At 43.4% G+C, this 15,057-nt stretch overlaps 1 protein-coding gene across 3 annotated transcripts in view; it reads right to left on the minus strand.

Annotated features, from left to right (window-relative positions):
* The window catches only part of FAT3 (FAT atypical cadherin 3), a 617,414-nt gene that overhangs the window by 42,160 nt on the left and 560,197 nt on the right, over window positions 1-15,057 (minus strand). The window lies entirely within an intron of this gene.

Here is a 15,057-nt window from a genome sequence, read left to right on the forward strand (position 1 = left end):
TTCACTTTCTGACCTTCTGCTATAGCACGCCTTCAGTTTACAGTTATCTCTTGTAGTATATCTGCAGTCTCTGACTATCTCTTGTAGCATATCTCAAGTCTCTGACCATCTCCTGTAGCATATCTGCAGTCTCTGACCATCTGCTGTGCCATGCCTTCAGTCTCTGACCAACTCCTCTACCATGCCTCCTGTCTCTGACCAACCCCTGTAGCATATCTGCAGTTTCAGACCATATCCTACAACATGCCTTTAGTCTACAATCATCTCCTGTAGTATATCTGCAGTCTCTGACCATCTTGTGTATATTATCTGCAGTCTCTGACCATCTCCTGAAGCATATCTGTAGTCTTTGACCATCTCCTATAGCATATCTGCAGTCTTCGACCACCTCATGTACCATGCCTTCAGTCGCTGACCATCTCTGTAGCATATCTGCAGTCTCTGACCATCTCCTACACCATGCCTTTAGTCTCTGGCCATCAACTGTAGCATATCTGCAGTCTCTGACCATCTCCTATGCCATGCCTTAAATCTCTGACCTTCTCATGTAGCATATATGTAGTCTCTGACCCTCTCCTATAGCATGCCTTCAGTCTGCAAACTTTTCCTCTAGCATATCTGCAGTCTCTGACCATCTCCTATAGCATATATGCAGTCTCTGACCATCTCCTGTAGCATATCTGCAATCTCTGATCATTTTGTGCAGTCTCTGGGGAGACTGGTGAGTATGTAACCTCCATCCTGTGTGTTCTGAGTGTTCCTCAGGACTTCCTGGAACAGTTTTTGGTATTGAGTTAGTATGAATTATTACCATATATTCATTAGATCTTGAGATAGAGACCTTAAATTTATTCTAACCTCCCTGAAGGCAGGGAGTGATATCATTTTACAAAATATAAAAGGTCAGTATGATATATATATATATATATATATACACACACACACACTATATTGCCAAAAGTATTGGGACACCTTTACATGCACATGAACTTCAATGGCATCCCAGCCTTAGTCCATCGGGTTCAATATTGAGTTGGCCCCGCCCTTGGCAGCTATAACAGCTTCAACTCTTCTGGGAAGGCTGTCCACAAGGTTTAGGGGGTGTGTCTATGGGAAGGTTTGACCATTCTTCCAGAAGCACATTTGTGAGGTCAGGCACTGATGTCGGAAGAGAAGGACTGGTTCGCAGTCTCCACTCTAATTCATCCCAAAGGCATTCTATGGGGTTGAGGTCAGGACTCTGTGCGGACCAGTCAAGTTCCTCCACCCCAAACTGGCTCATCCATGTCTTTATGGATTTTGCTTTGTGCACTGGGGGGCAGTCATGTTGGAACAGGAAGGGGCCATCCCCAAACTGTTCCCACAAAGTTGTGAGAATGAAATTGTCCAAAATGTCTTGGTATGCTGACCCCTTAAGAGTTCCCTTCACTGGAACTAGGGAGACAAGCCCAACCCCTGAAAAACAACCCCACACCATAATCCCCCCTCCACCAAACTTTACACTTGGCACAATGCAGTCAGGCAAGTACCGTTCTCCTGGCAACCACCAAACCCAGACACGTCCATCAGATTGCCAGACAGAGAAGCATGATTTGTCACTGAAGAGAACACGTCTCCACTGCTCTAGAGTCCAGTGGCGGCGTGCTTTACACCACTGCATCCAACACTTTGCATTGCACTTGGTGATGTAAGGCTTGGATGCAGCTGCTCAGCCATGGAAACCCATTCCATGAAGCTCTCTATGCACTGTTGTTATAATCTGAAGGCCACATGAAGTTTGGAGGTCTTTGGCTATTGACTCTGCAGACAGTTGGCGATTTCTGCACACTGTGCGCTTCAGCATGAATTGACTCCACTCTGTCATTTTACATGGCCCACCACTTGGTGGCTGAGTTGCTGTTGTTCCCAGTTGCTTCCACTTTGTTATAATACCACTAACAGTTGACCGTGGAATATTTAGTAGCAAGGAAATGTCACGGATGGACTTATCCCACAGGTGGCAACCTATCACGGTACCACGCTTGAATTCACTGAACTCCTGAGAGCGACCCATTCTTTCACAAATGTTTGTAGAAGCAGTCTGCATGCCTAGGTGCTTGATTTTATACACCTGTGGCCATGGAGGTGATTGGAACACCTGAACCCAATGATTTGGAGGGGTGTCCCAATACTTTTGGCAATATAATATATATATACAGTGGGGATCGAAAGTTTGGGCACCCCAGCTAAAAATTTGTATTAATGTGCATAAAGAAGCCAAGGAAAGATGGAAAAATCTCCAAAAGGCATCAAATTACAGATTAGACATTCTTATAATATGTCAACAAAAGTTAGATTTTATTTCCATCATTTACACTTTCAAAATAACAGAAAACAAAAAAATGGCGTCTGCAAAAGTTTGGGCACCCTGCAGAATTTATAGCATGCACTGCCCCCTTTGCCAAGCTGAGACCTGCCAGTGTCATGGATTGTTCTCAATCATCGTCTGGGAAGACCAGGTGATGTCAATCTCAAAGGTTTTAAATGCCCAGACTCATCTGACCCTGCCCCAACAATCAGCACCATGGGTTCTTCTAAGCAGTTGTCTAGAAAACTGAAACTGAAAATAGTTGACGCTCACAAAGCTGGAAAAGGCTATAAGAAGATAGCAAAGCGTTTTCAGATGTCAATATCCTCTGTTCGGAATGTAATTAAGAAATGGCAGTCATCAGGAACAGTGGAAGTTAAAGCAAGATCTGGAAGACCAAGAAAAATATCAGACAGAACAGTTCGCAGGATTGTGAGAAAAACAATTCAAAACCCACGTTTGACTGCACGATCCCTCCAGAAAGATCTGGCAGACACTGGAGTTGTGGTACACTATTCCACTATAAAGAGATACTTGTACAAATATGGTCTTCATGGAAGAGTCATCAGAAGAAAACCTCTTCTACGTCCTCACCACAAAAATCATCGTTTGCAAATGAACATATAGACAAGCCTGATGCATTTTGGAAACAAGTTCTGTGGACCGATGAGGTTAAAATTGAACTTTTTGGCCAGAATGAGCAAAGTTACGTTTGGAGAAGAAGGGGCACAGAATTTAATGAAAAGAACCTCTGTCCAACTGTTAAGCATGGGGTTGGATCAATCATGCTTTGGGGTTGTGTTGCAGCCAGTGGCACAGGGAACATCTCACGAGTAGAAGGAAAAATGGATTCAATAAAATTTCAGCAAATTTTGGATGGTAACTTGATGCCATCTGTGAAAAAGCTGAAGTTAAAGAGAGGATGGCTTCTACAAATGGATAATGATCCTAAACACACCTCGAAATCCACGGGGGATTACATCAAGAGGCGTAAACTGAAGGATTTGCCATGGCCTTCACAATCTCCTGACCTCAACATAATTGAAAATCTATGGAAAGACCTTAAAAGAGCAGTGCGTGACAGACAGCCCAGAAATCTCAAAGAACTGGAAGACTTTTGTAAGGAAGAATGGGCAAAGATACCTCAAACAAGAATTGAAAGACTCTTGGCTGGCTACAAAAAGCGTTTACAAGCTGTGATACTTGCCAAAGGGGGCAGTACAAGATATTAACTCTGCAAGGTGCCCAAACTTTTGCAGACGCCATTTTTTTGTTTTCTGTTATTTTGAAAGTGTAAATGATGGAAATAAAATCTAACTTTTGTTGACATATTATAAGAATGTCTAATCTGTAATTTGATGCCTTTTGGAGATTTTTCCATCTTTCCTTGGCTTCTTTATGCACATTAATACAAATTTTTAGCTGGGGTGCCCAAACTTTCGATCCCCACTGTATATATATATATACACACACACACATACACATTTACATCAGGCTGACACTGCGCTTGAAGATGCTGCCTGTACATAGAATATTACACTAGATGGCACTGTTTGCCATGTTTCTCATGGGTGCTGCAAATAATCAGTTTTCTCTCTATTAGCGGGACAGAGCAGACTTGCTGGACTGTGATTTTCATGACTATGTTGTCTCCTACACAAAAATTATCTAAGGAAATTGAGTCTGAATGTAAGTTTGCAGCATTAATGCTTGCAGCATATGGCATAGGAGAGGGAAGGATCAGAACAAGAGAGAATATTAAAGGGAAATCCACATAAATTTGGAGAAATTTGGCAGATGGGGTTCCCCTCTGTCTCCTTTCCCTTTTGCTGCATTCTACAAAAATAGTTAGGGGTCTTCCACAACGCAACATCAGGTGTACAGACCCAGGAACTCAATCACTACAGAGATAGTTGGGTGTACTAGAACCTGTCCGAAACTGAATATCAGCTTTAGTTAGAGTTGCATCCAGGGGCGGACTGACAACTCATGGGGCCCCCGGGAAATAGGGGATCATGGGGCCCCTGTGTCCTTGCCCAAACTCAAAAAAGCCTATGAAAAAGGTACCAGGGGCATCTCATGGGGCCCCCTACTGACCCCGGGCCCTCGGGCAGTGCCAAGTTTACAAATGGTCAGTCCGCCCCTGGTTGCAACCATCCACCAGATACAAAATGCATACAAAAACAATAAAATGACTGAAAAAATATGTAAAAAAAAACCTTGCCAAAACCCTGACTTCCATCCCCATCCTCTAAGATCCAGAGATGGTCATGACTGTGAGATTCTGGGAAATATTGTGTCTTTATTGCTTTTGCTGAGCATTATATATTCAGGGATAGGGGGGCTGCAACATTTTCATGTAAAGTCTGCTTCAACGTAAGTCAGGATATTGGAGATTGCCACTGCTCTTCACCTCCTCAAAATTCTACCTGCCTGGCTGTTATGCTGATCGTCTGGCTTCAGTGCTTTTAATCACTAACCTGGAATGTGCATGTAAATCAGGACTTCTGACTTTTCTGGTCTACATACTTTGTCCAAGTCAGAGATTCATTAAGTATTAAAGCAATATGGTCAGCCAGTCAGTTAGCAACATAAAAAGTAGAAGTAGCAATGGCAGACCCCGTATTTTTTACATGACAGGTTTACTTTACACCCTGGTGCTTTTCTAGAAGCACTTCAATGCTCAACATGAGGATTCCCATTGTATTGTATGGTGCTCATTCACACCTCGCCCAAGGAACGTAGGAAAAACGCCTTAGCAATTACGTACAAGTCTACACACTGCAGAAACTCTTCTTGGAGAGCTCTCCAGCCTCTCCTGGTGTACCACTCCAGACCTCAGATATTCCTCTTCTTATCCAACTGTCTGGAGGAATCCCTGGGCAAGGGTATGTAGTGCCTGCCACTTTAAATGAAACAGTCCTGGGTAAGGAGCTTATCAGGTTTCCCACCAGAGTTCTCTTTTCCCTTTAAGTGACCAGGGGGTGTAGGACTACTCACTCAGTTTCAGTCCTGCGAGCTGATTTAGGTAGATGGCTGCCTTCAGGCCATCTGCTGGGTTGGCTCTATAGGTGGTCCACGCTCTGGGGGCCGGTAAGGCTGAGCTATCCTCCTTTCCTGTTTCCTGCCTGCAGGTAGGCCCCTTCCCACTGGACCCCATCCCAGGCTCCTACATCTCAGCTTGCTCACATCTTCCATCCACCTCCCTTTCTACTGAGCAGGCTCAGTCACTTTTAAGGGCTGTCCTGACCCCATGCCAAGTCTCATGCCAGGAGATTGACCAGGATTCCTCAAGAGTGCAGACCAGCTCCTCCTCACCCCAACCCACTGTTTCTAGAATCTTCTTCAAGATTCTAGAGCAGGGGGAGGTATCAAGGAACTGATCCACAGAGACTCTCAATCCTGACACAAATTTGACCCAGTTGACTATTGCCCAGGCTGCTACTCAGCCCTTCTAACTGAACAAATAATCAGCTAGCTCCCCCTAGCTAACTAGGATGGTGCTACATCTCTACTGGCAAAAACAAAAGCACTCCAAGAACATGTGAAGAAGCTCAAGCATGAACCTAACCTAAAAGGGGAAGCCAATGCCAGATAAATCAAATCACGTGTAATATACCAGCAGCTATTACCTTTGTACCACCTCCCCCTCCAATAGTTTGTAAGCTCCATGAGCGGGACCCTACTATTCCTTCTGTATTGAACTTTATTGTAAGTGTACTGTCCCCCTTTATGTTGTAAAGCGCTGCACAAACGGTTGGCACTATATAAATCCTGTATAATAATAATATTATACAGATGACCACCAGGGGAAGTATTTACAAGCCAACTACAAGTATGAAAGTCTTCAAAAATATGACCTTCAGGTAATAGTTGTGTCAATGTAACGTGATATAAATTATCATTTCCCATTAATATGTATTGCCTTGGATTTCCTTAGCATTAGAAACACATATACTGTAAATAGTTGAGACAGATACTCAGCCATCTACAAGTTGTAAAACCAACCGAGAATCCATATCAGACTTCTATGCAGTGCTGAACACTAAATGCCACTTTAAAATCTCCAGGCTTCCTGAAATAAAGGTTTATCTATTTTGATTTAAAGCACAAATTGAAGGCTTAGCTGCATCATTTAGAGGAAGGATTTCACTGTCTGCTCGATGATTGTAATTACCTGGCATGGCTGACTCCATGGTACTTAACCTACTTTTTACAAGAGCAGAAATATATGTAATAACAAGTATCTAGAGATACCTGCAAGACACACTGAAGACATTTCTATGTACTTATTTGTGGAACAGTCTAGTACAGTGTTTCTCAACCTTTTTTCAGTTGTGACATCCTTTAAAAGTATGAAAAATCTTGAAGCACCCCTGTCCAAGATGTAAAAAATGTAAATGTGAATCCCCCCCTTTGTGTCAAACTCACCTCTTCATGTCAGAGGCCACTCTGTTATTCCAGAGGCCCCCATACATTAGAGTCTCTCATCACATCAGAGTCACCCCTATACATGGGACCCCCCACCACATCAGAGTCTCACCATCACCTTAGAGGCCCCCCCATCACAGAGCCCCTCAGTCACACAGCCCCTACATCACAAAGCCCTATCTTTTGGGTCCAACAGCATGACAGTTGGAGAAGGTCTGGAAGAAGCAAGCTTCAATTTTCTCCTGAATGCTAGGGGCAGTCCTGCATGCCGCCTGCTCTGGATGAAAAAATGCTTTGCTATGGTGCGACTCAGCTGCCTTCACCATACAAATGAATGAGTGCGTCCTAGCCCTAGAGCATTGTTTGTTGTAATGGTAGAGATGGCCACTCCACACTGCCCGAACCATGGCAACTCATAGCGCAAACCATACAGGGTAAGCTGGGTCCCGTGCTTGGAGCACCCCAAGGGAACCCAGATAGCACCCCAGCTGAGAAACACTGGTCTAGTATATGGAAGGTTGGGACATAGTCACTGGTGACTGTATGCCTCAGTGGTTGTACACCTTTACATATACCCAGTGAAATGATTGGCCTCAGGTGATACACAGAGATGAAAAAAATTATTCTACATAAGTTGTACCTGTTTATCTGCAGTCTTCTCTTCTCTACATCTGTTCAAAGTCCAGAATTTACACAAGCTCTCAACTCTAAAAAGAAGGGGGTGGGGAGCTGAAGTTACACCCAGTGAGAAGAGCTCTGAGAGCTGATTGGTGGGAAGGGACACAACCTCCTTCACACAGTACATAGGAACACAGCTGAGGCTGTCAATCTCCAGGAAGTCCCTCCCCTGTCACTTATTTTTTCCCTTGGTGCCAAGAAAACTTGTCAGAAGTGACTTTTATACAGATAGCAGAGGAACGAGGCAGCAAACAGAAATTACACTTAGTGCCCAGGATAGAGACAAGCATATACTATAGAGCAGTGCTTCTCAATTATTTTCTGTCATGCCCCCCCTAGGAAGAAGAAAACATTTCGCACCCCCGCGCACGACTGTAAATAGTATCATTTGTCTATAAAATTGTTATAAGTAGGAATAGTGCCCCATCATTGGTGTCAGTGGGAGGAATAGTGCCCCATCATTGGTGTCAGTGGGAGGAATAGTGCCCCATCATTGGTGTCAGTGGGAGGAATAGTGTCCCATCATTGGTTTCAGTGGGAGGAATAGTGGTGCCCCATCATTGGTGTCAGTGGGAGGAATAGTGCCCCATCATTGGTGTAAGTGGGAGGAATAGTGCCCTATCATTGGTGTCAGTGGGAGGAATAGTGCCCCATCATTGGTGTCAGTGGGAGGAATAGTGCCCCATCATTGGTGTCAGTGGGAGGAATAGTGCCCCATCATTAGTATCAGTGGGAGGAATAGTGCCCCATCATTGGTGTCAGTGGGAGGAATAGTGCCCCATCATTGGTATCAGTGGGAGAAATAGTGCCCCATCATTGGTGTCAGTGGGAGGAATAGTGCCCCATCATTGGTATCACTGGGAGGAATAGTGCCCCATCGTTGGTGTCAGTGGGAGGAATAATGCCCCATCATTAGTATCAGTGGGAGGAATAGTGCCCCATCATTGGTCTCAGTGGGAGGAATAGTGCCCCATCGTTGGTGTCAGTGGGAGGAATAATGCCCCAGCATTAGTATCAGTGACACCAATGATGCGGCACTATTCCTCCCACTGACACCAATGACACTTGCTGACCCCTGTTGCAGTATGGTGCTGCTGCAGCCAGCATATGTGGTTGCAGCAGCACCTCTGCACTGCACACTTACCGGCTTTTCCCTCACTCGATTTTCGTGGGTCCGCTCGGCTCCGCCTCCTCGCCCGTGATTGGCCGCCTGTGTACCTTTCCTGAGCTACAGTTCTGGCGGCTAATCACCGGTGAGGAGGCGGAGCCGAGCGCCAGGAGTGAGGGAGTGGCCGGAGTGACGGAAGGAGCAGCGCTTCCTGGATGGATCATCGTGGGAGCCAGGTAAGAGACAGCAGCCCTCTGCCCACCCCTGTACGCGCGCCCCTTGACGGAGCCTCCCCACTATTTGAGAAGCACTGCTATAGAGGAATATGCTTTGTTCATATTTCATGTCTGACGTTTACAACCACTTTAAATGTGGCCACAGACCTTAGAACAGTGGTGGGCAACCTACTTGATGCAGTATAGAGGGCCTCCAGTACAAGTGAATGGAATTCTACAGAAAGCTGTCAAAGACTGCAGTAATAGGGGATGGTTAGAGACTGCAGATAATGCATAGGAGATGTTCAGAGACATATGATATGCTACCGGAGATGGTCAGAGTTGCACATATACTATAGGAGTTAGAGACTGCAGATATGCTACAGGATATGGTCAGAGACTGCCTATTTACAAGAGGAGATGCTCAAATACTGCAGATATGCAACAGAAGATGGGTAAGAGACTGCCAATATGCTACAGGAGATGGTCAGAGACTGCAGATATGCTACAGGAGACGGTCAGAGACTCCAGCTATGCTATAGGAGATGATATGTGACCAAGCATGCCATAGAAGTTGTTGGAGTCTTAAAAACTGAGAGCTTACAAATTACTTTTGCCTTATTTGGTACTTCTTTCAGCAAGATCCATTATAAAAATATAAAATGAGAGCACTGAAAAAAATTAAGATAGGTGAAAATGTAAACCAAACCATTGAAATACTAAAATCCAGTCTATCTAGGTAAGGAAAACATAGACTACTTTCTGCAGAGTCCATTAAGGCACCAGGGTGGGCACCAGGGCCTTAGAATGTGGCCAGATGTGCCAAGTTTGATATTGAGCAGATCATGTCTTTGCCATGTCCACAGTTGTCCAAGAGGCTTGGTTTCGCCTTCCTAAAAACTCTATAGTTTGTGATACGTAACAAATTTGTCTTCTTTTAGTTGTGCAGGAAGTTGTGTACAACAAAAAGCAGCAGAATTTTTCATTCATTGATTTTTTCACACTCGTTGCTCCATCCATGGTTTCTAACTCTTTCTCCTAGTCTTCTGTTAGCCCAAAGTCCTATTCCTTCTCCACTGTGTGACCACTGATGATGCACGATCACTAGAATTACATTGTCCTGGCACCCGACTCCATTCTCATTATCTTAATGAGTGTATAAAGAAAAAAAATTCTTAGCAGAGAGGTAAAGAGGTCTTGGCAGATAGTCTACCTGCTTCCACTTTAATGAAGTAATGTAACCTCTACACATTGGCAGTGCCACAAGGACAACAACTCGGGAGCCCGGTGTGGAAGAACCCCCTGCAGACCTGTCACTAGTGATAAACTGATTAAAATGAAACCAGCAATTCCGTTTATAAAAATATTACCCATCCAGGACTGAGGATTTATTGTCTTGCAAAACCCTTTACTCTTACTTTTTACTTGCAGTCTTGGAAACACACATTGCAGACACATGTACTCAGGGACCTTCCCAGATGTTCAGTCATGTTAGTGAAATAAATGACATGTTTAAGGCTATCCACAAATGTCACAACTAGTAGCAAAATCTATTCCCAGTTGCTAACAGCCCTATTTATTTTAAAGGCCCTGTATTTGGGAAAAAAGTGCTCATAGACATGACATCATTGTCTCCTAATCATGCAACTACAGTCAGACTGGAGACCATTTCTTCAAGAAGAATTGGAACTCTGCAGACCACATCCTGATTGACTAATTCCTGGCCAAGAAACCTTTACACACAATAGATTTTCATGGTTATGTAAAGGCAAAAGTCTTTTTTTAAATGTCATGAATAGAGTGGGGAAAAGTTAGACCCTTACCCCAATTTTTACTGCTGTGTGTGCCCCCATTAGGGAGATATACTGCATTCTTTGTTATGGTGACCAGCACAATAGAAAGTGATGGGAAATCCAAAACTTTATTGTTTCACAGCAAGAACTGAAAGTAAATCTTTCAATGAGAACACATGTTCTGGTTTGAACTGTCTAAAATGAGAATTCCCTTCATTTTGGGGATATTTACTCATATTCTGTTGTGTTTCCAGGACAGGAAGTGAAGGGAAATCTTCAAAAAAACAGCACAAAAAAAAACGAAAAACGAAAAACGAAATCCAAACCTAAAAAAAAAATGATTTTGCCTTTGCATACACTTTATATTTCAATAATTTTTATTAGAAGATTTTGAAACATACAAAACAACTGAAAGAAAAGAAAAAAAAAAAAAAAAAAAAGCAACAATGATATTAAGAGGTTCACATTAATACATACAAGTATGTGTAGGGAGAAGTAGTTGACGGCACCTCACCAACCGGTCGAGGCACAATGCAGAGACTTACTGTAGCTACATGAGTGAACCAATTGGAACTTTAGTAGGTATATTGAGGGGGAGTGGAGGCAATAGAAGAAGGGGAAGGGTGGGGGGGGGGGGGGTAGAGGCACCCAAGTTGTCGGAGTCATGTAGAGTGAAGGTAAACTATAGAATCATTTTATGGAACAGTTGGGATTCTGTAACCATCGAGTCCATTGGGTCTCAAATTTGTAATACGAGGAATTATGGAGTGCTGTTCTTCTCTCCATCTCACAAAGGAAGTTAAGGTCGGTCAATAGTCGGGACAAAGAAGGGGTGTTTTTGCATACACTTTAATCCCTACTGTTTAATCCTTGTATAATTTTATACTTTAGATTTACCGCCACAAGGAAATAGGAAGACCGATCTAAACCATCCAATAAATTTGTAACCAAAGAGGAATGCACTACTAGAGTAGATGGGTAGATCTAAAGGATATTGTATGGTCAGATTTGGTGAGCTTAAAGCCTGTTTCACATGGGCTTCAGCTTGTATCAGAGCAGTGTAAACAAGTTTTGACAAAAGTATTTGCAGAGCTTTCAGCAAGCTTTGTCGAAGCTTTTAAAGTACCAGTTTGTAGGCTTTGAACACAGATCCTAATGGGAGGGCTGATTGTCACTTTCAACAAGCTGTTAGCAGGCTTCAGCACTTCTCGAAGCTTCTTGAAAGCCTGCTGAAGCCTGCTAGCAGCTTGCTGAAAGTGGCAGTCAATGCTCCCATTAGGATCTGTGTTTAACAAACTGGAGCTGAATAGTACTTTAAAAGCTTCAAAAAAGCTTGATGAAAGCTCTGCAAATGCTTTGTCAAAGCTTGCTGTCCACGCTGCTCTTATGCAAGCTGAAGCCCATCTGAAAGAGGCCTAAGACAGAACCAGTAGCTAACAAAACTTCTGCAATCAGCTTAAACATGCACTCTTGGCAGAAACAGTAATGTATGTTTAAGTCAAAATCGTACCCCAGAAAAACCCCTAAAATCATTTTTTTATCTCAGAGAACACTTAATAAAACCAATTCTTCTTTGGTCAATTGTAAAATTTCCCTAAAGTTGGTGGGAAGAGTGCCTCCCTTAGAGACAGCGAAAAGGATAATTGGTGGCATGCTCATGGCTCTGGCTAGTGTTGGCCTCGGAACTATAAAAGCACCATCAAATGGGAGCTCAATCAGCCACAGCTCAAGGAACCCCTATCAACCTCTGGAGGAACCCTGGTTGAGGTTGGCAAGTCTACAGAAACACCAAAGCTGAATCCAGGTATTGCAATTTTGTACACATGTATATTAGTCCAGCTTGGACTGATTTAAGTATGTATGTTTCCTATATTTGAGATCCCTGTGGAAGCAGTAAACCACTGTAGTAGGCACAGCTACTACAGCAATCGCTGCTATTTTTGTATGTCTAATGCTGAGCATCTGCCCTGCTGCTTACTGGACATAGGAGGGCACCCGCTCAGCATGGGCACTATTCAGAGAACACACTGGCGTTTATTTACTAAAGCTGGAGACTGCAAAATTAGGTGCACTTCTGCATAGAAACCAATCTGCTTCCAGGTTTTATTGCCAAAGCTTAATTGAACAAGCTGAGGTTAGAAGCTGATTGGCTACCATGCACAGCTGCACCAGATTCTGAGTGAAGCAGTTTTAGTAAATCTACCCCATTCTATTTTCTCAGTGAATGCAAAGTGTTCTCTGATTGGACAAGGTGGAGATTGTGACATCACTGCCCTGCCTCTCCACCCATTCTATTTTCTCAGTGAATGCAAAGTGTTCTCTGATTGGACAAGGTGGAGATTGTGACATCACTGCCCTGCCTCTCCACCACACCCAATCAGAGAATGCTTTGCATTAATTGGGAAATGAATGACACTGGTGCTGAGTGATCAACCTCCTGTGCTGATAGAGTGTCAGGGCAGCTGCTAGGCATGGGACTAGGAGGAAAGTGGAGAACACTAGATTATCGATGACAACTACAGTGATTTCCAGCTTCCACAGGAATCCCACTGATATGGCATTTACATACTTACCATCCATTACTTATCCAATGTATATATGCAAAATAATTGTTATATCTGGAATTCATTTTTAAAGGGAAACTTTATGCTAAAAATTAAAATGGGCAAACAGGCAGGATTTTTAATGCAGAAAAGGTACAGTATGCTTTGTCTCTTCTACATTAAACCTGCCTGTCCTCCCCTGTACATTGAGTTGTGCATGGGCAGCTCATTGCACAAATTCGGCAATGCCAAAGCTGGCGGCACTCCTGCACATACGTGGGAGTGACATCATATCGGCCCGGCTAATGACAGCAGCAACAAGACCCAGAAGCCAGCTGCCTATAGATGTCAGTGACTGGTGGAGAGCTCGCAGGACTGAAGGTGAGTATAGTTTCACTTAAAGCTGATCTATAAAAATCTGGAGGATAAAGATGTTGCTGATAAAAGCCAATTAAGTTTTATCTTTATTGATCAAAAAAACACAACCAGAAATCTAATTAGTTGTTACACTTTAGCTCCACTGTCCAGCTCACCTGTCACTGGGGTTGATTTACTAAAGGAAAATTGACTGTGCACTTTAAAAGTGCAGTTGCTCCGAAGCTTAGTAAATAAGGGCAAGCCTCACTTTGCAAAGAATAGCCAATCACATGGAAGGAACATGAAAAACAGCATTTTTGCTTGCACGTGATTGGATGATGGAAGTCAGAAGAGCTTCCCTTCATTTACTAAGGTATGAAGCAACTGTGGGGTGAATTTACTAAAGGAAGAAAGACTTTTGAAGCTTTACCACATTATACTTACTAAGGAAGATGAGTGCAACTGCACCTGCAAAGTGCACAATCTACTTGCCTTAAAGAGTAACTCCACTTTTTGCTGAGAAAAAACATTCCACTCTGAGTGCTTAATGTAAATTGCAAGGATTTTAACAAACTTTGTTGTAGATTTTGGTATTCTGGCAGCACAGTGGCTAAATGGTTAGCATTTCTGCCTGGCAGTGCTAGGCAGGGGCAGACTGACCATTTGGAACCTTGGGCACTGCCCAAGGGCCCGGGGTTAGTAGGGGGCCCCATGAGATGCCCCTGGTACCTTTTTCATAGGCTTTTTTGAGTTTAGGCAAGGACACAGGGGCCCCATGATCCCCTATTGCCCGGGGGCCCCATGAGTTGTCAGTCCGCCCCTGGTGCTAGGGTCATTGGTTCGAATCCCAACCACGGCACCACCTGCCTGGAGTTTTCATGTCCTCCCTGTGCCTGTGTGGGTTTCCTCTCACCTTCCAAATACATGCTGGTAGGTTAATTGGCTCCTGTCTAAATTGTCCCTGGTATGTGTATGTATGAATGTGAGTTAGGGACCTTAGATTGTACACTCTTTGAGGGTTAGGGACTGATGTGAATGTACAATACATGCATGTAAAGCACTGTGTAAACTGACAGCACGATATAAGTATCTGTAATAACGAAAATAATAAATACATTCTGAAAAAATAGATGCTTGTTTGTCTGTGTCCATGTTCAGAGTGAATCTGTATGGGAGTGGTGTCCTAATTATCTTTCAGCTGCTGCACCTGCAGGGCTCTAATGAAGAAAACTGCAGGGTCTGCATCCCTTTAGACATGGTTTCCTATTGGGATCGTCTCACCGAAAATGTATTTTGTTGCAGGGCATGCCTGAAATCTGACTTGTATCTTAGTACAGACTTCTGGAAAAATCAGTGAGCCAATCACACAAGCAAGAAATTATGTTTCTGGGGGGGCGTTCTGTACAAATTCTCACCTCCAGGTAACCACATTGCATTTTATTTACAGAACATTACAGTGGCTACAGATTGAAATGGTAAGGTAATTTTTAATAACATTCAAATACAACATGGCTTGTGTTGCAATTGTATACGCTATGCTATTTTTTTTCCCCACGAAAGTGGAGTTACCCTTTAAGTAAATGAA

The sequence above is a fragment of the Staurois parvus genome, unplaced genomic scaffold (assembly GCF_062004578.1).
Source record: "Staurois parvus isolate SC_StPar_1 unplaced genomic scaffold, SC_StPar_1.0 ptg000027l, whole genome shotgun sequence".
Classification (NCBI taxonomy): Eukaryota; Metazoa; Chordata; class Amphibia; order Anura; family Ranidae; genus Staurois; species Staurois parvus.